Consider the following 22411-nt stretch of genomic DNA (forward strand, 5'->3'; position numbering starts at 1 on the left):
CTTGATTTGGGGAAATTTGTTCAAGTTTAACTGTATAACTTTAGGTTTGGGTTTAGATGGACAGGTTGTAAAAGGACAAGCATACTCTCAAGGTAAAAAGAGAAGAATAGATTTTCAAATGTTTTGCTTTTGTGTTTGATTAGAATATGTATTTTGGTGCCCTTTAGTATAGCTCTAGCATTATAGGGTTTATGTTATGTGTTTTGGTATGAGCATGCCATAGCTTGATCCATTGTGGAGTGTGAGTTAAATTTATAGGGTTATGATTAGCAATTAAAAGGATTTGATTGGCACATATTATATCGTAATATAACTTAAAATCTGGTAGACCCATACCTCCTTTATTTTTTGGGAGATTTAGTCATGGTAGATCAATTCTTAGGGTTTTTAGAAACCAGATAAATTTAGTTAAGGGCTTATTAATTTTCTTAAAGAAGGCCATAGGAATAATAGAATTGGTTGCATTTAATTTGTATAAGACTTTGGGTAGAATGTTCAATTTTATTACTGCTACTCTGGACAGGACAGGAAGTGTCTTGTTTTTCCATCTATCTAGATCATGTTTGATATTTGTCCAGCTTATTAGAAAGTTATTTGAAAAGAGTTTTTTGATTGTGAACAAACTTTATACCTAGGTACTTAAAATCATATTTTAAATTCAGTGCAGTGTCTGGAAAATGAGATGGGTTGTGTTTTAATAGGTTAATGGGAAATATGAGCGACTTTGAGGGGTTAACTTTATAATTGGAGGCTTTCGAGAAAATATCTATAGTTTATAAAATTGTATTTAAATCTGAATTAGGTAATTGGAAGCATATGTTGAGGTCATCAGCAAAGGCTGAGAACAGCAGGTTGTTATTCAGTATCCTGGGAATATGATGAAAGGTTCTCTGTGATAGATAAATAAATAGCGGTTCAATATAAACGTTAAAGAGATATGGCAAAAGGGGGAAGCCTGTCTTGTACCATTAATTAATTTTATTCTGTTAGAGCAAGATGTATTTATAAATAGTGTGGTAACTGAAGAGTTATAAAGTATTTTAAGGATTTTTATGAATTTATTTATTTTTTATTTATTTTACATTTGTTGACCGAGCTAGTCCAGCTGGATATATGTCCATTTTCAGTAGATGCCCGGGGAGATAAGCTCTAAACAGTTCAAAATAATTTCTCATCAAAAGTAGTACATGTTTATAATGCAAATACATTCACAGTACAGGAGATAAACTTTAACTGGTCACATATTAATAATGTTTAAAAATGCAGAGTATTAGACTTGCCTTAGTACAAACACAGTTACAAATAAGCATTCAGAAAGAATAATAGCATAATGTACAGTAAGTGTAGATAAAAAGAAAGTAAAGAGAAGTAGCAGTTATGTAATACATCTAGTAGTAAAACATGTCCAATAATTATTATTTTTTTTTTAAGTAAGTAAGTAATACTATGATGAAGAAGTGGATCATTAGGTGTTAAGATGAAGTAAAAGCAGGGTTGAGAAGGTAGGGTTGAGTCAAGTATCAAGAGCTAGTTGTTCAGTCAGGGTTCATACATGGATTTGTTTGTAATGTTGAAATGCTGTAAGGTCAAAAATAAGAAGCCCAAGTTAACTCTGTCAAATGCCTTATTGGCATCAAGTCCTAGAAGATATCTGGGGAGGTGTTCTTTAACAAAAGCTGCATGGCTGTACCCAGCACAAGGGTATTATCCCATTTCTGTCTCCCCTTCATAAAACCTGCTTGTTCTGGGGATATATCTGTAGGTAATACATTTTAAGTCTATTCGCTAGTATTGTTGAAAGAATTTTTATATCTACATTTATGAGATATTGGTCTGTAGTTTGTTGGAATGGTTTTATCAGTGTTGGGCTTATGTATAAAGATAGTCTTGGAGTTGTTCAGGTATAAGTCCTTGAAACGAAATTTGCTAATATGATTGTAGACTTTAAGAAGGGTAGGAATATGGGAGCAAATGTTTTGTAGAAGTTTAAAGTAAAGCCGTCGGGGCCTAGGGCTTTGTTTTTTTGTAAGCTTTTAATTGTGTTCACAACTTCTTCTGATGAATGGGGGCTTCCAAGAGCTCAATTTGATGTTTTTCTATTTTGATAAAATTAATATTATCGAAGAGAGTGCTATAGTTTTCTGGGGAGATTGAATCTTGGGGTCTGTATAATTTCCTGCATATCTTTTAAATACAAGTATTATATCTTGGCTGGTAGTAAACAATTCATTATCATAAGTCATTTGCATAATTAGTGGTGGGTTTTGATTTATGCTAATAAGTCTAGTGAGTAGTTTCAAGGGTTGTTGTTCCCACTAACAGTAATTAGCAAGGAATTTCATTTCCAGGAAAGAGAGGTTTTGCAAATGAAGCATATACAACTCCTTTTGTTTGTTCAACAGTTGGTTTTCTAACTCTGGTGTGAAGTTCAGGTGAAGTGATTTTTCACTTTCTTGAATTTTGTCTATGATACTGTTTTCTTTTTGTTTAGAGAGGTTTTATAGTGCAAGGCTTTTTTCATCAGCAGACTCCTGATTTTGGGTTTACTAGCTACCCATAAAACATCTAGTGTAATTTCTGAGGTTGGAAGACTATTAGTTCTTTTAGATCATTATTAATTTCTTCTACAATTTCCTCTTTGTCGAGGAGATTTGGGTTCAAAGTCCAAGACTGCAAGTTACTAACATTTTGAGTTTTTTTCAGGGGTATAACTTTTAAGGTTATTTTTGAGTGGTCCGAGAAAAATCTAGGGCTGGTTGAATACATGGTCTCTTCATTAGTAGGGAGTCTGAGATTAGGAAGAAATCAATCCTGGACTATAATTTATAGCATGGGGAGTAGAAATTATATTTGCCATTAAGATTAGATTGACCCTTGAATAAAAAGTGTCAAGTAAATTAAAGTCTAGCATTAGATCATTCAAAGCCTGTGACACTTGGGCATTGTATAATTTGTTTCTCTTCGACCTATCTTTTAAGGGGTCAGTGACAGTATTCCAGTCCCTTCCTATTACATACTCATGGTTAGGAAACCTTAATAATAAATTATAGATTTGTATTACAAATTCATGTTGATTTGAGCAAGGATCATATATGTTTAGAAAGAATACAGGTCTACAGGATATAGAGTTTGCCCAGTGAAAATAACACCAACTCCCCCAGTTATCACATCCAAAATCAAGAATAGTCTCTTTGAATATTTTTTTAACAAGAATAGCCACTCCTTTAGAATTAGTCTTACTACCAGAGGCAATAATTGAGGTTAGCCAGGATTTATCTCTATCCCCATTCCAATCATCGTTAAGCAAGTGTGTTTCTTGCAGAAAGATAATATTTGCTTGTGTTTGATAAACTAGATGTAAAAGTAATTTTTTGTATTATTATTCTGTAGACCTTTTATATTCCATATGTCTAATTCCCACATCTTCTACTTTCTATTAAGGTCCATGTTATTATGAAAAGAAAATTAGAAGTCCCCTCCTCAAAGTGCATTTCAAGGTATAAGTATAGAAGTACAGAGTTGTCATGTTTTTTGTAGCACTAATATCTCTCAGAACTATTACTGTGCCTAACCACATTACCAGTACATCTGAGAGAGTGTTATACAAAATAAATACAGTATTAGTTAGCTCACTAATTTCTAAACTAGAGTTAATATAACAATATTCCAATAAGTCTAACATTTCTAACAAAACAACAACAATATATACATGTAGAAATAGGTTGAAGATGTGAAATACCACATGATCCAAACAATCTACTATTATTACACTCCATTTGACATGTTATTAGTTCTTCTACTTCATATGGAGAAAAATTATGTTTCTTTAACTGACTGCCAATGATTATAATTGCCGCCTAACAAGAAGATGCAATTACTTTGCTCTTAATAAGGATACTCTGGCAAATACCATAAGTATTATTACGTACATTCACATATAAAAGCCAACTAACTGAGAATAACTTTTATATGCCTCACGTAGGAGAAAAAAAACTTGTTAATTCTTCGGCATGGAGATAACTCATTATACTAACAATATTATTTGTTAATTATGCAATAACTTTGAATTTGAATGAACCCCCTTTTTATATATAGTATATATGTCTAATAAGGAAAAAAAGACATTTAAATAACTAGCCAACCTATCCTATGCTTTTTACTGCCTATTAAAATATTTAGCTTCTTTTGTTGGCTGTACAGTTAAACAGATATTTGTCAGTTTTTATAACCACTTGTGGTGAACTGATGAATTGAATGCCAAACATTACACAAAAGCTGAAAGGAACACAAACACAAGCTCACTTTGCTTATATCAACATACAGTATTGTGCTATGCTGCCAAGTCAGCATGTTAGAGAGACAGAAACAGTATATACTGTAACAGAACATCAGGTAAATATTAATATCTAGCTTAAATCCAGTTATTTAGGAAGAAATCGCATACTGCTATGTCTAACTACATTAGCAAATAGTAATGCCTTGCTGCTACCAAAGTGTACAAAATGATCCTCATTTGGTCAGTTTATTGGAAAGTACACACTTGCCTATAAATGCTTTTAACTAGGTAAAAGACCCAGAGTTTCCTTTTTTTATTTATTCTTTTCTTTCCATTTTGAAGATAACTGCCATTTTTCCACTTCATAAGCCTGTTTTTCTGAGAAAACATGTAGAGGAATTAAGTCCGAGCTAGTTGTCTTGGGAAAATAGGTACTACAGTCAAAATCTGCAGGTAGGACCAAAACGATGGTCCAATGTATTTCCAGTTGGCCCGACTTCAGTGTTACCATCCATTGCTTCGAATGTTGCAATGGAGCTCACGGCCTGCTGTTTAAGGGGTCTATATTATAACATCGAAGTTCAAAAACTTGAATGTTATAATATCAAATCCTTTAGTGCGAAAATTGAGAATAGAGAAACCTCGGCACATCGAAATTTTACCTAGAGTAAGATTTTGGTGGTCCATGTCTTTGCTATTTACAGCAGTGTGGTGCGATGGTTACAGACCGGGTTTTGGGAAGTGAGCGAATGGACTGGGTTATGGTGAGTGTGTGGTAGTTAGGGACTTTAGGGTTACGGCACAGGTGAGGTGAGGTGAGTGTGACAGAGTTTAGGGTTAGGGCGTGGGTCAGGTAAATGTGTGATTGTGTGGACGTGAGGGTTAGGGTGGGGTAGGTGAGTTAGGGTTAGGGAGCGGGTAAGGTGAGTGTGCAATAGTTAGGGACCTTAGGGTTAGGGTTGGGTTAAGTTAAGTGGGTAGCTGGTGGTCTATCTCTGGTTTAGTGTAGGGTTTCGTGAAGTGCATGTATGTGGATTATTTATTTTGGTGTGCTTGAGTTGTGTGTATGTTTGTCGGAACAGGAAATTTTTTATTCTGACTGTTCGGTTTTCTGGTGTTTCGATTGAATGGGGTCGATATTATAACATTCTATATTTTTAGACTTCAATGTTATAATATAGACCTCTATTTAAGACCCCTATTTATTCTCTCTTTTAGAGTTTCAAAAATTCTCCAAAGGCTTTGAGAAAGGCAGTTTTGGCTTCTGATGTTGTTTTAACTAGGAATTTTTGGTCATTTTTAGATAAGATTAGTGTGTTAGGATATTTCATTTGGAATTTAATTTTTTTGGTAATAAGGAAGGTGCAGAAGGGTGACAGCAGTTGTCTTGCTTACTTAATTTGCATTGGTAAGTCGTAGGCAAATGTAATTTTGTGACCATTCCAGATTAATGTTTTTTTTTGTTTTGCCGCATATAAGATTTCTTGAACATTTTGGTAGTTCAGTAGTTTAGCATAGACCTGTCAGGGATTTGTCAGGTTTTGTGATCTGTGAATAGCTCTATGTGTTCTCTCTATCAATATCTTTGACAGAGGATTGATTTTCCAGCAAGGCACCAAAAATTGTTTATAGTGTATCTTGAAGTTGTGTATGATCATATATTTCAGGAATTTTTTGTATGTTATTTCTCCTGTTCCGAGCCTCAAGATCTGTAAGCTTTTGTTGCATATCTTCTAGAATAGCATCCTTTATTTTTTTGTTGTTTTTGGAGCTCCTCAATTTTCATTTAATTTGCTGTTGCTTTAGCTTCAGTATGCTCTAGACGAGAAACAATCTGATCCAGTGTAGTTCCAAGTTTGTAAGTTGGTTTTAGACGTTTTGAATGCTAGACTGTGTAGGCAGTAGAGCAGATTTCAGGTCATCCATGGTATAAGCCCCTTTCTGGTTTTGCTTTGGAAGTAGACTTGCTCACATCTTGTTGCTTTAGTGTTCTCTGTGGTTCTGATAAAGATTCTTTTTCAGGTGAAGCTATTTGTGAAAGCTTAGATTATGTTGTTTGTAGTTCCGTTTGGTCCAAGTCATTCGGCATGGTTTACTTTTAACAAGATCACTAGTATTTAGTTTAAGCAGAACTTTCCACTAGCAAGATAGGCCTCAAAATGCCATGCGGCTTTGCAACAGAAGCAACCAGGGTAGAGAAAAATAATTTTTTTTGAATAAAACTTGATTTTTGAGAATTAAAATATCCAGATGGTTAGTTAGTCATATATCAAACCCTGTTTTAATGAGATTGCAGGCTGATGCTTCCTGATTACAAAGATTGAGATAGAGAGTTGTGAAGCTGAAAAGAGAGAGTGTTCACAGGCTGTACACCATCTTGAAAGTCCAAATCTTTTATTTCTATCAGAAAAAAAGATCACTAAAATGAGTAGAAATTACCCCCTCATCCATATTAAAAATTAATATTTTTTTAAGTTACACATGCATTTTGGAAACAATGCAGGATTATATACTAGATAACCAGTTGCTGTATCTTTGCAGCAGATCCTCAAAATTTAGAGCTGGTAGTGTATGCTTGTGTGTTGGCAGGGCATGTGATTTAGAGTATGTGCAATGAATGCAAGTTATGTATAGCTGATGTGTGTGCAATGTGAGAGCTGTGTGTGTGTGTGTGTGTGTGTGTGTGTGTGTGTGTGTGTATAGGTGAACTGAAAACAGCAACTGGTGCAGTGAGTGAGCCACTCTTGGGGGGGGGGGTTGGTAGGAGGCCTGTAGAGGAAAAGAGAAAAAATGGGAGAGGACTAGAATCGTTTTAGGCCATTAGAGTATCTATATTGTTACTCAATGCAGAAATGCATGTTTGCTAGCAAGAATGATTTTTTTTCACTTGGATATATGACATACGAACAGGTCTAATTTTAGTTTAGAATATCTCCAAAAAGATCAGAAGACTGATATCTGTGACACTTCCTGGCCTTATTTTGAGGTGTAATCGTGGGCAGATGTTTAATTCTGATATGCATTTTTCACAAAGGCCAGTCACATTGAGACCTAGTCAAAACACTGGGTCCAGGACTTCCACTATCCTGAGAATTTTCTCTGCAATTTTAGAGTTGTTGAAGGCTATAAAGTTTTCTTCTTGTGCCAAAAATTGGAAAACAATTGGAAATGTATCCAGTTGATCAGAGGAGTATAATCAAATGTTTTCATGCAAGAGAGAAAAAACATAATGAAATGTATGTTTTTCTAAGAAAAAGAAAATAATAAAAAGAAAATAATAAAAAAATCAGTGGTAGAGTTATTACCAGTTTGCCTTCAGGGTCCATTTTGTATAAAAGCAGCAGCAACATAATGTTATCAGTATCAGGGCACAGGGAATACATGTAACTATTCTTAACCCCAAATGAACAAAAAGCAGCGTTTCTTCTGCTGCCATGTCTGAAGCATTTTACTAAATGGTTTAGGATAGCACACAGAAGTAGTGAATAAGTGAGAAATTACTTAGAGATAGTTCCACTTTACAACATCACCCAGCGTTGTTAAATGACTCACATGCCAGACTGCTGCTTTTAAAGATATAGTACATCACCTGCCTAATATGTGAAATGTCCTGCATGACAACTCTTCCTTGACAATTCTACTTTTTTTTTTTTTTTTTTTTGGTCTCTTCCTACCTTGCTGATGTCTTTTGTAATTAATTTTATCAACCACTCTGTCTCTTATCTTTCCTTCCACACACAGAACCCCACTGCATTCTCCAGATTTTTAAGGAATATTCAACTCTACCACCCACTATTCTTCACAATACCTTATATTTGCACTTGTCTACAAATAAGTCTTCCTTAGCCATCTTTGTCTGTAAATGTCAGAACTAAGGCAGACATTTAATCCAGTAAAGAACTAAATGCATATGAAATCAAAAGCTCACATTTGGAGAGAAAAAATAACTTCAACTCCCATTAATTTTGCAGGATGTCTAGGACCTCCTGCTACTCGCAAACACACACACACACACACACACACACACACACACACACACACACACACACACACACACACACACACACACACACACACACACTCTCTCTCTATACTGTCTGCACCATCTTGCTTAATGTGCATATATTGAGGTTTTGTCTTTATCTTTGTCTCCAAAACGTGTCACTATTGAATATGTAGTAGATATGTGCTTTTGTTGCTTCATATTTAAGCCATATCACCTACTTCATAATGTCCACAATGTCCTTTGGGATATTTCTTTGGCTTTGCCTTACTACTGACACTGTTGACATTACAGCAGTTAAGATCCCCAGTCCTCTATCCTGATTTACATCATAATACCACTTAAGAACCCCAGTACTCTGTGCAGGTTTTCATCAGCTGTCTCACCTTGTGACCTGACTTTTTTACCTTTTGTCATACATAAGTACTTTATAGTCACAAAATAATATTAACGAGGAAGAACTCCTCTTCTACATGCGTATTATTGCTCATTTACTAAATCTGAGAGGAAGCAGCACATGGTTAAGTCTTTAGCTTTAACAAAGATCTTGTAGAAGTGTGGATAAATCATACTGAATCTGATTTAGTATGAAATTGTGATTTGGGGCCATGTGTGTCTTATAATAATATACTCTTATGACAGGATTAAAGGCAATCAGTAGTTTCACCCTCAATCCTCACCCATGGGTAAGTCTGAAAATTAAAGCTACAAAATCAGCTTTTGGATTCCTAAATGAACATTATATTTCAAAGGAGGCCAAACCAGTTTCTTTACCATCAGAGAGCTGCAAGTCAGCAGCTTTATTACTGGCTTCAAAGAGATTTTGAAAAGATCCCAGCAATGGAGGCATGGCCCCAGACTTCAATAGGTAATGCTGTCTCCTTCTTGAGGAGAACTCATACTTGGAACCCCAACCACAAAACCTTCACATAAATTGTCTCAGAGCTGTTATCTGTTGGATAGTGACCTGAAGACAGGAATTACAAGTTATATGTGCCTGGCATATAAGGCATCTGCAAACCCCATACTTATGAATCTCCTACATATTTGTAAGTCAAACAGTACCAGAAATACAATGTCTAGGGACCTGAATGTTGCTGTGACTTAACACAACATGCCCGTGAGACAGATATGTGTCCCAGACACTGCCCCTCCTGTGGAACAGGCTTCCCATTCATTTGAAGCTGAGTTTATCTGTTACCCAGTTTAAGGGCAACCTAGACCAGTGGATGTGGAATAGGAAATTTATACTAGGTTGACATCCATGTACCTCATGGTCAGAGGCTACTTAAAAATGCCTGGCCCTCAATGCCTTATTTGGATGCAGGACATCATTACTCTTCTGGGAAAACGTGGCTAGGCTTAGAAAGGCCCCCTGGGCTGTTAGCCTAGTAACAATCTATGAATCTATGAATATAGGACTCAGATTCAGTATCTATCCTTAATGATAATTCTACTTGTCTAATACAAAAAGTGTTCACTAAAAAGAAAACATTTATGAGGAAGATTATCTCCTCTTGTTTAATAATGTCACAATGTATTTACTGGGTTTTTATTTCAAATAATAGTCATAGCAATGCATTAAGTAATTTTTCTTTATCTGTTATCATCTGGAGCTTACACATACATCTCATCTCTTTACCCTTGGATAGTAAACTTTACAGCCAATATTGTATCAAATAAGTACTTACTACATATGTATATCATATATATTAATGCATCAGTCTACCATGGTCTGAATTATATTGAATGCTGTCTGACCGTATCAGGATAATGCTCGTGATGTATATTTATCATGCATACATCTACGTTTCCAGATAAGTTCTCCTCAGGACTGCACTGAAAATGGAGAGTTTCCACTTCATCAATTCTGGCCAGCAAATGTACATAAATACACTGAGAAGTAATTACTTGGCGGGGATGATGGCCTCTTTTCAGGTTACATTACACACTACTGTGAAAAAAGTATTCTAGTCAAAGAAAAACATGGTTCTACATCTCACTACAAAAAACATGAAAGAGCTATGTGAAGATGGAGATTCTAGAGCAGACATCTTGGTGTGGGATGGTTATAACAGTATTTTTTTTGTTTTTGTTTTTGTATTTCAAGGCATAAAAAAATTTAAAAAAGTTGTTGAAGATGGGCATGTACAAGGATCTCTCATTTAAAAAAGTGAATGTCCTTAAAAAGTAAGACAGACTGTTTATTTATGTATTTATGTGTTTATTTATTAGTCAGAGTTACTGCGGTGGTGGTGCTGCGGTAGCATTGTCGCCTCACAGTAAGACGTTGTCCTGTTCGATTCTCAGCTAGAGTGTCTTCTGTGTGGAGACATGCATGAATGGGCGTGCCTTTGTTGAAGATTGTGTGTCCGGGCCGGCAACTCGGCACGTAAAAATCTACTGTCAATCATTAGTGTGCCGGAGTTCCGCTGTGGCGACCCCTAACTGGGAAAAGCCGAAAGACACATTTATTAGTCAGAGATACTGATGAATTTGGCTTCTTTCCATCTCTTGAAGCTGCGGCTGTCATAATTCAGCATCTCTCTAATGATGACATGGTAGACACAGTACACTCTCTGCTGTCTGCACATGTCCACTAAATAAAAATTAGCAGGCACAAGGTGAAATGTGGAAGGGTCATTATGAATTGTTCACAGCTTACACTAGACATTTTCAGTCTGTGAAAATCTGCACAAGCTGCTGAAGTTAAAACCTTCTGCACTTGTTGCTGCAGGGATGCTTTACAGTTGTCATAACTAAAAGAGGCTTCCTGTCACCTACTGCTGTGTTGGCAAAAGGTAGACTTAATCCATTAACTTTCACCTGGGTTTTCTGCCAGTAAATCATTTGATTACTATAAGAACTGTATGTAATTACTATAATGTTGTTATCCCTGAATCTGTAATAAAGAATGAAACAACCAGACCGTGACTGAAACAGGACTTTAAGATCACTGTTTGTGTCCCATTATTATATATCTTAACACAAGGCATCCGTTAGGGAAAGCCATATCACTCTGTATATCACTTCTTTGGCTCCTTATCTTATTATTATAATTATCTGCTGAAGTAAAAATGTCTCATTTTATGAGGCAGCCTCAAAAATAAAGAAAATCCATTGACTTTAGCAGGGTCAGTCAATGTGCACTGAGTTTTTTTCTGGAAGTAAGACAAACTCTGAGACATAAAGCACAAACCCTTAATTAATGCTTAGTATTTGGTCTTGCCATTTTAAGACATATCAGTTTATCTGACCAGCTAATACCATGTTGTGAGGATTAAGTGATCTATTACAAAATGATAAAGCAGCAAATCCATAACACGCGACACGTTGTTGGACGCACTCTGAATTATCTGAAAAGGACTGAGTTTTAGTAAGGAAAATATGATCATTTTGCTTGCAACTAAAATCAGAAATAGTTCTCAATGCACAAATATGGCAGCTCTTGCAGTGGAATTTTCTTAGCCAGGCACTTAAAAGTTTCAACACATTTTTGCTGTAATATTGCCATCAGCAGCACAACATCTGGTGTTAAATACCTGACATGAAAACCTGAATGCATAATAAGGCATAAAAAGATATACCTTGCTTGTCAGTAACATAACAGGCATACTAAAATGGTAGGAAGTGCTTGAGGGGAAGAACATTCTCATTAAAAGGATTGATGTACACAGCTGATGGCAAAATTCAGCCCGATCATACTAATGAAAAGTTTAATTTCAACAGCAGACTTGAGCAAAATAACAAAACTATTATTCAGTATGTGCACATTATCTAACATTCTGCAGATGTGTATATCCCTTTCATAATACTCTATTTTGATATTTTTAATTTCTCAAAAATACATAGAAGCATTAAGGTTTATATCTTTATATTCTTGTCATTGCTATTCAGGATGTCTGAGGTTGTCTTACAGCTGGGTTGGTGTGTATTTTTACTATTTAGATATTATGGTAAGCAATGACACACCATTTGCACAAGAAATATGCACATTAATGAAAACATAATTAACTTGACAACTGGAAGAACACCAAAGAATGCCATTGACTCTATACCTTTAAAGTGCAATGCATAACCAATAAAGTTGTCCTGTAGATGCACTAAGTACTTGACAATTTACTGTAAACGTCTTGTAGGTCTGCTAGAAAACCTTGGAAGACGCTTTCTGTAAATACATACATATCCACTGTGACATGACCTTCAGCTGGAAAAAAGAACCAAATCGAAATGATAACTCTTTTAATATACTTTTAATAAATGGTAACTTTTTAAATAAACCATACTGAATTGTAAATTGTAGTCAAAATAGCAGGCGAGGTGTTTGTTTTGTTTTGTTTTTTTTTTGGTTTGTTTGACAAAACATCGTGAAAATATTATTCTATTACCCTGTTCATTCTACAGTTAGAGGACAGGCATAGATAAAATATGAGCTCCTTCAATTCCTGAGCAATACAATAGCATAGACTTCTGAAACACTACCAAAAGCAGTAACATCAGATGAATTCAAGACAGCATCATCACTGCTGATGTATATATATATATATATATATATATATATATATATATATATATATATATTTATATGGATAGAATTTATATATATATTTATATTTATATTTATATAGATAGAATATATATATATATATATATATATATATATATATATATATATATATATATATATAGATAAGTTGATAGATTTTATATATATATATATATATATATATATATATATATATATATATATATATATATATATATATATATGGTATTTATATATATATATATATATATATATATATATATATATATATGTATGGGTCTACTACCGTAAATCGAAATTACACTATTTTGAAATATGATAGTGGTGTCCCACTAACGCGAAAGTGCACTTTCACGAAAGTCACTTAGTCGAATGGGACATTTCCTGCATGTGGTGCGGTAGTGACGGACCTTAGGGTTAGGGATTGGGTTAAGGATAGTGGATAGGTAGTAGGGCTATCCATTATCCTTAACCCAAGCCCTAACCCTAAGGTCTGTGACTACTGCACCACAGTACAGGAAATAAGTCTGTAACTACTGCTCAGGGGAGGAAATACAATTTCCTGCACTGTGGTGCAGTAGTCACGGACCTTAGGGTTAGGGCTTGGGTTAAGGATAGTGGATAGCCCTACTGGGTATCCACTATCCATTACCCAAGTCCTAACCCTTCGTTCTAGTGACTTTCGCGAAAGTGCACTTTTGTTGAAGTGCACTTTCGCATTAGTAGGACACTACTATCATATTTCGAAATGGTGTAATTTCGATCTACTATAGTAGACCTATATATATATATATATATATATATATATATATATATATATATATATATATATATATATATATATATATGTATATATGGGTCTACTTTACATGGTCGACTTTTCACAAACTCGACTTTCGTATGGCCAAGACCATATGATGGAGTTTTGAAAAGCCGACCATGGGGAACCGCTATCTCCATACAGTGCGAAATGAGAAAATTTCCCTCTTCCGCACTGTAATGCGATCTCGGAGTTGGTATATTTAAGTTACAGGAGTGTGGGGGAAGGAGCCCCCCACAGGGGGTGCAGGGGGGTACGCCCCCCTGCTAACAGTTTTAAGGCAAGTGTTCATTGTGTTTTTTTGTGTTTATTTTACATGGTCGGCTTTCCGAAAGTCGATCATGTGGTCTCGGCATTATGAAAGTCAATTTTGTGAAAAGCTGACCATTTAAAGTAGATTTGTATATATATACATATATACATATATATATATATATATATATATATATATATATATATATATATATATATATATATATTGTTGTGTCTTTCGGCTTTTCCCGGTTAGTAGTTGCCACAGTGGAACTCCTGTCCGCTAATGATTGGCAGTAGAATTTTACATGCCGAGTTGCCAGCTCTGATGCACAACCTTCAACGAAGGTACACCTATTCATGCATGTCTCCACGCAGAAGACGCTCTAGCTGAGAATCAAACCGGGTCTTACTGTGAGGTGACAACGCTACCGCACCACCACCACTGCAGTATATATATATATTTATATATATACACACACACACACACACACACACACACACACACACACACACACACACACACACACACACACACACACACACACACACACACACACACACACACACACACACACATACACACAAATAAACATATATATATGCATATGCGTGGATTTATGTCAAATTATTAAAGTTCTGAAGCTTTGAAATTCATATGTCCGACAGCATATGATCGAAGTTTCAAAACACAGAACATCAAAAAAATTATATTTTTAATGTTTTTGCAGGGGGACAAGCCTCCCTGTGATCCCCCAATCACCCTGCTAATTAAATATACCAAACTCTGAGATCGCTCTTCTTATTCTTCTTTCGGCTTTTCCCGGTTAAGGTTCGCCACAGCGAATCCCCTGTCCACTCATGATTGGCAGTGGAGTTTTACATTGTGGAGTTGCCAGCCCGGCGCCCAACCTTCCACAGAAGGCACAACTCCAAGATCGCACGACATTGCAGAAAAGAATAAATTTCCCATTCCGTGCTATACCACGATCTCCATTCAGAACATTCAAAGTTTCAAAACTTGGATCAAATGGTCCTAACATATGAATTTCAAAATTTTGAAACTTCAATAATCTGATAGGGGATCCATCTACACACACACACACACACACACACACACACACACACACACACACACACACACACGCACACACACACACACACACACACACACACACACACACACACACAACACACGCACACACACACACACACACACACACATATATATATATATATATATATATATATATATATATATATATAGTTCTTTTTACCTTAAGGCCAAAATACCAACAACCATGATGCCAAGACAAGACGGCAGCTCCCTGCACTATTCTGTACTGCAGAACAGGCTATTATTGGTGTGCAAATAACAATATTTTTTAAACACTTTTATTGAATTATCACTTGCTGTATAGGCAAATTTATAGCTGACAGTTGCCAAGACTCCCATCCAAGTTATAGCCAGCTATAGCCCCCTCTCCATGTCTCAGTACACCCACTCCTCCTGCCTGAACCTACTCGACTCCATCAAGGTACCCACTAACAGCCTGATCCTTGGTGACTTCAACTACCCCACCATAGACTGGCTGATCTATTCCTGCACTAATCCATTCCCCCAACAATTCCTTGACTTCATCAGCTATAACGCACTTGACCAGCTGGTCTCTCCCCTAAAAAGAGGAGATAGCATACTGGACTTGCTTCTCACCAGCATGGGTTACCACTGCACCACCCACATAGTATGTTCTTCCCTGTTGAGATCAGATCATCAGTCTGTCTCATTCAAAGTTTCTATCCCTCCCAACCCCTCCCCAGCCATAACCAGGCTAAAAAAACTTCTCAAAAGCTAACTACACCCTCCTAAGGGAGGGTGTCAGCAGCTTCACACCACCACCCCCCCTCAGAGGATGCAGACAACTATGCTGAACAATACAACAGTGCAGTATACAAGCACCTGTACAACTGCATGGACTCAGTCATACCTAACAGAACTCAAACCTGCTCATCAAGGAAACACAAACATGTCTGGTGGACATCCTCTATCAACAGGCTTTACAACAAAAGGAAGAAACTGTTTGTCCAAGGGTAAAAAGGAACAAATTCCAAATCAGAAAATCTCCCTCCTCTGCCTTGACAAGCAAATTAAATCACTACTGAAAAACTCCAAAGCCAGTTATGAGTTGAAACTAGCCTCTGAAACAAAGGGAAACCACAAGTCCTTCTTCAGTTACATTAGGAACCTTCATGGCAAATCCCAAGTTTGTTCTGAATTAGTACTTAATGGTACCACTTACACTGATCCTGCCAACTTAGCCAACCTACTAGATGCTATCAGCACAAACGTCACCCCCTTACCCCCCGAAAAGCCCAGTCAACATCCCAGATACTTGCCCACACCTCACATCTCCATAGATTAAGTGTTAAGGGCCCTATCCAAGGTAAATAACACAGCTTCCATGGGACCTGCTAATATTCCCGGCTGTATTCTGCACCCATCTCCAGCAAGACCTGGCTTCACCACTGGGCACCCTAATCAACCACAGCCTAATTACAGGCTTTGTTCCAGCAGAGTGAAGAACTGCCATTGTTATCCCCCTTGCACAAAGGTGGTGCCAATACTTACCTGGGAAACTATTGCCCCATTAGCTTGAGAAGTCTGATCTGTAAAGACATGGAGCATATTATTATGGATTTCATAAACAAGGACATAGGCAATATCCCAACACTCGACCCCACACAATTCGGATTTGTCAGGGGCAGATCTTGCATATTGAAACTAGTTGACTTCTTTGAGAAAGTCAGCAAGGTCCTGGATGAGGGAAAGTCAGTACATACAGCTTATCTTGACCTGGCCAAGGCCTTTGACACAATTCCCCACTCAAGCATCATTGAAAAGCTAACATAACTTGGTGTTAATCCCTATCACATCAGATGGGTGGCCAATTGGCTCACAGATAGCACCCACAAGGTGAAAATAGGCAACACCACCTTTGACAGCAGATCTGTCACTAGTGGTGCTCCCCAGGGATCTGTCCTGGGACCCCTACTGTTTGACATCTACTTCTCAGAGGTGCAGGCAAAGACCAAGGGCCTGTGGCTGACCAAGTTTGAGGATGACTGTAAGTTGGGTGCTGTCATTGACTCCCTAAATGACATTAACATACAGCAAGAGGGTCTCACAGCTACAAATAACTGGTGCCAAAGTCATGGCCTTAAGTTAAATGCAGAAAAATATGTATTATCGTACCATTTGGCAAAAACATAGTCCCTACAGATTACTACATCAACGGCAACACCCAAAGCATGCAACCCGTGGTAAGAGACCTGGGTACTCAGGTTGACAACAATCTCACATTCGACCATCAGCCTTTTACTTAGTTCATCTCATAAGTAAAGGGATTGCATCCAGAAAAAAGGAGGTTATTACCTTTCTGTACTCCTCCCTCATTAGACCTATAATTGAGTATAAAGCCCCATTTGGTATGTACCGCTCCAAACACCTGCACCAACTGGAAAGGCCATAGAAATACCTTACAAAGAGAATCCATGGCTTTCAACACCTGTCTTATGCGGACAGGTTCAAATCACTATCACTTTACTCGGTATCATACAGATTGCTCAGAGGTGATCTGTGTCTCATCTACAAGGCAATATCAGACCCTGCCCTACCAGAGATGCTCCATATCTGTAAGTCTAACTCCTCACGCATTACCCACTTGATAGGCCTAAATCTAATATGCAACATCAAAAAACCCTGCTGGAGAGACAGGACTGTCTCCCAAAGGCTGCCCCATCTCTGGAATAGACTTCCCATACATGTCAAACAGAATACCTCGCTGACCCTTTTCAAGCACAACCTTGATGAGTGGATAGGATGCCACAAATTTGTCCCAGGGGTTGCACCTTTGTCCCTCATTGACAGGGGTGACAAGTGCTAACTGAGGTTTCTTTTTTGGGGGTAAACTCTTGGCTAGGTTTGTAAGGGCCCCAGTGCCATTAGCCTAGTAACCTCCTGTGATGCTATGAGTTATATAAAGCAATCAAACTGTATTAACAAGTTCACATTTACAAACATTATACTTCACATATATTTGTCTATATCATATAACCTAAGCAATGTTACATAAATTATTCAATTCCTGCCTTTTTTTAACAAGAAACATCTTTATTAAACCATCACTTATGGCATAGGCAGTCATACACTATATAAATGAAAACAATCCACACCAACACAGCTCTAGTTGCAAGCATTTTACAACACAAACCATACTGACACACTCCCAGTTGCAAACATTATACATCACTTATAAGCTATCCAATCATTTTCAGTCAAACATTACATAGTTCAATTAAGTCCTGCCTTCTTTTAAACCTCATTCCTCCTTTGTATGTATTGTCCCCACAATTCACATTTTTTCCCATGTAATTTGCTCCTACCCTTTTCTAAAGATCTCAGTTCCAGTTGTTTTATCTCTGTTACTATATTCACTACTTCTAGTATAGTTGGTTTAGACTTTGATTTCCATTTTTTGTAATTGCTTTTTTGGTAGTCACCATAATTGTACACAGCAAGGCCTTACCATGTATAGGTAATTCCAATTCTGTATCATAGCTCAGAAAAATTATCTTTCTTGTCACACTAATCCACCCACCAGCATCTCTGACAGTACATCCTGCAGGGAATCCTTAAAGTCTGCCAACTCACCATACTCCCAGAAAACATGTTCCCAATTAATTCTTTCTTCCCAGTCACACTTCCAACATTTGCTGTCTACCTGAAGAGAAATACACTGAAGTTTACATGAGGTACAAAAATATCTATGTAAATATTTCCAAGCAAAAATACTAAATCTTCTAGATTTTGTTTGATATTTGGGAGACATGCATATGTTCCTCCATCATATTTTCTGTGAATTGCTTATCCAATCTCTCTTCCCAGTCCTTTCCAACCTCCTCTGATTGATTCTTATAGTTATGCAATATTTTATATGCTATACTAATTATTCCTTCTTAATGGTGGCTTCTGTTCTAGAGTCTACTAAAAACTCTACCAGTGCTGGTCTTTCATTTAGACCCCAATTACTTCTCTTTGTCCGTACTCTGATATCAGTCCTTGATAGGTAAGGCAATCTCTAATGCGCAGTCCAAATGCATTTTTATTTATTTATATTTATTTGAAGTTTGTTTGCCAGGATGGTCCATTGGGCCAGAAGAGCCCATTTTCAATGGAGTACTGGGGAGAAAAGCTCCACAGAGACAATGTATATAATAACAAGGCATCATTAATATAGTACAACAAAAGTACAAGTAAAAACATAGTATTTGATGGTACAGTTTAGTTCATAGGTTCATAGATTAGTACTAGGCTAAGTGCCCTTGTGGGTCATTTTAAGCCTAGCCAATTGCCCCATGTGAGAATCAAACCCTGCACCTTGTGTCTGTAAGGTAAACACCTTGACCATTATGCCACCCTCCCACCCTTAACACACAACACATTGACAAACACACACATGCCATTTATAGGATTCAAACCCCTACCTAACTATGTTATGATACCTTGAGAGGGACACATTAGCGCAGCAAGCTATTCACATTACTTAGTAAAATGCAAAAACAGAAATTATAGAAATCATAAGTAGATATTTACAAATATGTAGTTCCTACCATTGCAAAAAGATAAATTAAAACTATTACAACTATAAATAGATATTTACAAATATGTATGCTCCTACTGAGGAAATATAACAGTAGGGGAAAGGGATATATAGGATAAATGAGGTAAGGGAGAGATGAGTTAGGGGACGAAGAGAGTAAAGAAGGAAGTGGGGAGGTAGATAGTTTAGAGTAGGGGGAAGGAGAGAGGATAAGAAATAAGGTGAGTTGCTGGGGAATTTATGTAGGATGGGGACAGGAACATTCCCAGAGGGATATTAGGTGTGAGTAAAGCAAGATTTTAAAGGTAGAGAGGCTGCTAGTGGTGTGGATGTGGGATGGCAGGGAGTTCCAGAGACGTGCTAATGAGAAGGACAGTAGACGTTTGCCTGGAGGACAGGCTGGCTTATGCAATTCAATCAGATTGTGCGTATTGGTTCTTAGGAGTCTATTGGGTAGATGCATTTTAAAGGTTGAGGCAAGGGAGGGGCAAAGAGAGGGACTGAAGATGAGTTTGTGAGCATGGGTGAGTTGAATGTAGGTAAGATAATTGGGCAACTCTAGCCAATTTAGTTTGTGAATAGCAGTACAGTGTTACATGGAGGATCTGTAGCCAGTGGCAAACTTGGAGAATTTATTATAACAGGAAGAAAGTTTGTCTTGAGAGAAGATTAGGTTAGTTAGGAGTGGGGCACCATAACGGAGAGAAGTGATGAGATATGTGGTAGAGAGAACAAACCTAGTAGAGGGAGTGAGGTAGCATATGTGGAGGTAGAGCATACCAAGTTTCTGGTGTGTTATTTTGATATTTGTTTGTAGGTGGGTATCAGACTTAAGCTGATCATCAATGAGTACTCCTAGAAGTTTTGCATTCAATGCTATTTTGAGAGGTGTATTATTCTGACTGGTAATGGTGAATGAGTTTTTGTCAATGATTGTGGTTTTAGAAGTGGTAAATATCATAAGTTTGGTTTTAGATGCATTGACTGCCAGCTGGTTATCTAAAATCCATTGTTCAGTGTAGGAGAAGGCATCTTGTGTTAATTTTATGAGAGTGAAGGTGGAGGTGGCAGAACAGATAATTGCTTGAATCGTCGGCGTATTGGATAATTTTGCATTAGTGATGGTGCGGTGGAAGTCATTAATGAAAATATTGAACAGTAGGGGACCTAATGTAGAACCCTGGGGTACACCAGTGGGAGTGCTTAGGAATGGGGAGATGGCTTTTTTCCATTTGACTGCTTGTTGCCTGTTAGATAGGTAACTGGTAAACCAGTTGATAGAGGAGGGGGAAAATAGTTAGATTAGAGACTTTAGTTAGGAGAAGGTTGTGAGAGATGGTATTGAAGGCCTTAGAAAAGTCTAGAAGTAGACACAGTACAGCCAGAGTCATGGGCTTTGTTCACAGTTTCGAGGAACGAGAGGAGGGGGGTAGTAGTGCTGTGACTAGGCCTAAATCCATGGTTGTGTGGGGGTTAGCAGGTGGTTGTCTCTGAGATAGGGTAAGAGTTGTAGGTGGATATACTTTTCAAGAAGTTTAGAGATGGGGGATAAGATGGCGATAGGTTGGAAATTAGGGATATTGTTGTTGTTGCCTCCTTTGTGAAGGGGAATAATAAAGGCCTTTTTCCAAAGTTGGGGTGCATGGCCTTCTTGTATTGATCAATTTATAAGAATGCAGATGGGGAAGGCAATGGCTTATGCAGCTGTCTTTAGAAAGTAGGAAGGGATTCTTGATGTCTTTCCATTCTGTCACTTTTCCCTCTCTAGTTCTTTGCTCCTAATACCTTGGTACCTTTTCTAGTTTTCTCCAAAAAAATCCAGCCCTCTCTTGACTATTGTCTATATGCCTAATGGCCGTCACCCCTATCAGCAGAATCTCCTTTCTCCATTCCCGTGTAGTATGCCATACACAGAGTATGAGATTTATGTATAAACGTCTTGACATTTCCTTGATCCATGTCTATGAATTAACTTGAACTGAAATAATGACAGGTGGTATACTACACATGGCACAAAAATGCATGTATGCAACTAAACAGTTTAATTTTGAATAACCATGCATGTCAATAAATGTCTGTCATTTTTTTTCATTTGTCTTACATTACTGACAACTGTAGTAATACCTAACAAATTTTATTTTCTTCTATCAACTATTCTTGCTTCTCTGGTAAATATACTGTACTTCCTCCTCTTTTGAGATAGTCTCACATCAAAATATTTTTGAAAGGGGTTTTGCATAACAGGCTACCAAGTAAACCACTGGCCCCTCCTTGGGGCCTTAATTTTGTTTTAGAGAAGCTAATATTCGCTCCATTTGACACAGCTGCTTTGGCTGACTTGAGGATCTTAACATGGAAAATAGTTTTACTGATTACTCTGACCTCTGCAAGAAGGGTATCTAAGTTGCAAGCTCTTATGGTGAGTCAACGCTGCCTCATTGTCTATAGTGACAGAGTTTCTTTGGGAGCCATTCCTTTATGCCTAAAGCTGTATCCAAGTTTACTTAAGCCAAATTATTCATCTCCCCATTTTCTTCACTGAATCTAAAAATGAGTGAGAAAGTATACTCCATTCCATGGATATTCACAGACAGCTCACGTACTATCTTGACAGCAGCTCAACTGTGTATTTCTTGTGAAGGGAAGAAGGGACAACCTGTGTCAAAACAGACTATTTCCAAATGGTTGTCTAAGGCTATTACTTTTTGTTATACTCACCATAGCAAATCTATTCCAGGCAGGGTCAAAGTCCTCTCCACCAGGGCCTTATCTTTATCCATGGCTTTTTGGAAATGGATAGATTCTAAAAATATTCTAGATGCTGCTACTTGGTCTTATGTATATATTTTTACAA

Source organism: Protopterus annectens, chromosome 10.part0, assembly GCF_019279795.1.
Source record: "Protopterus annectens isolate FY-2018-M chromosome 10.part0, PAN1.0, whole genome shotgun sequence".
NCBI classification, from domain to species: Eukaryota; Metazoa; Chordata; order Ceratodontiformes; family Protopteridae; genus Protopterus; species Protopterus annectens.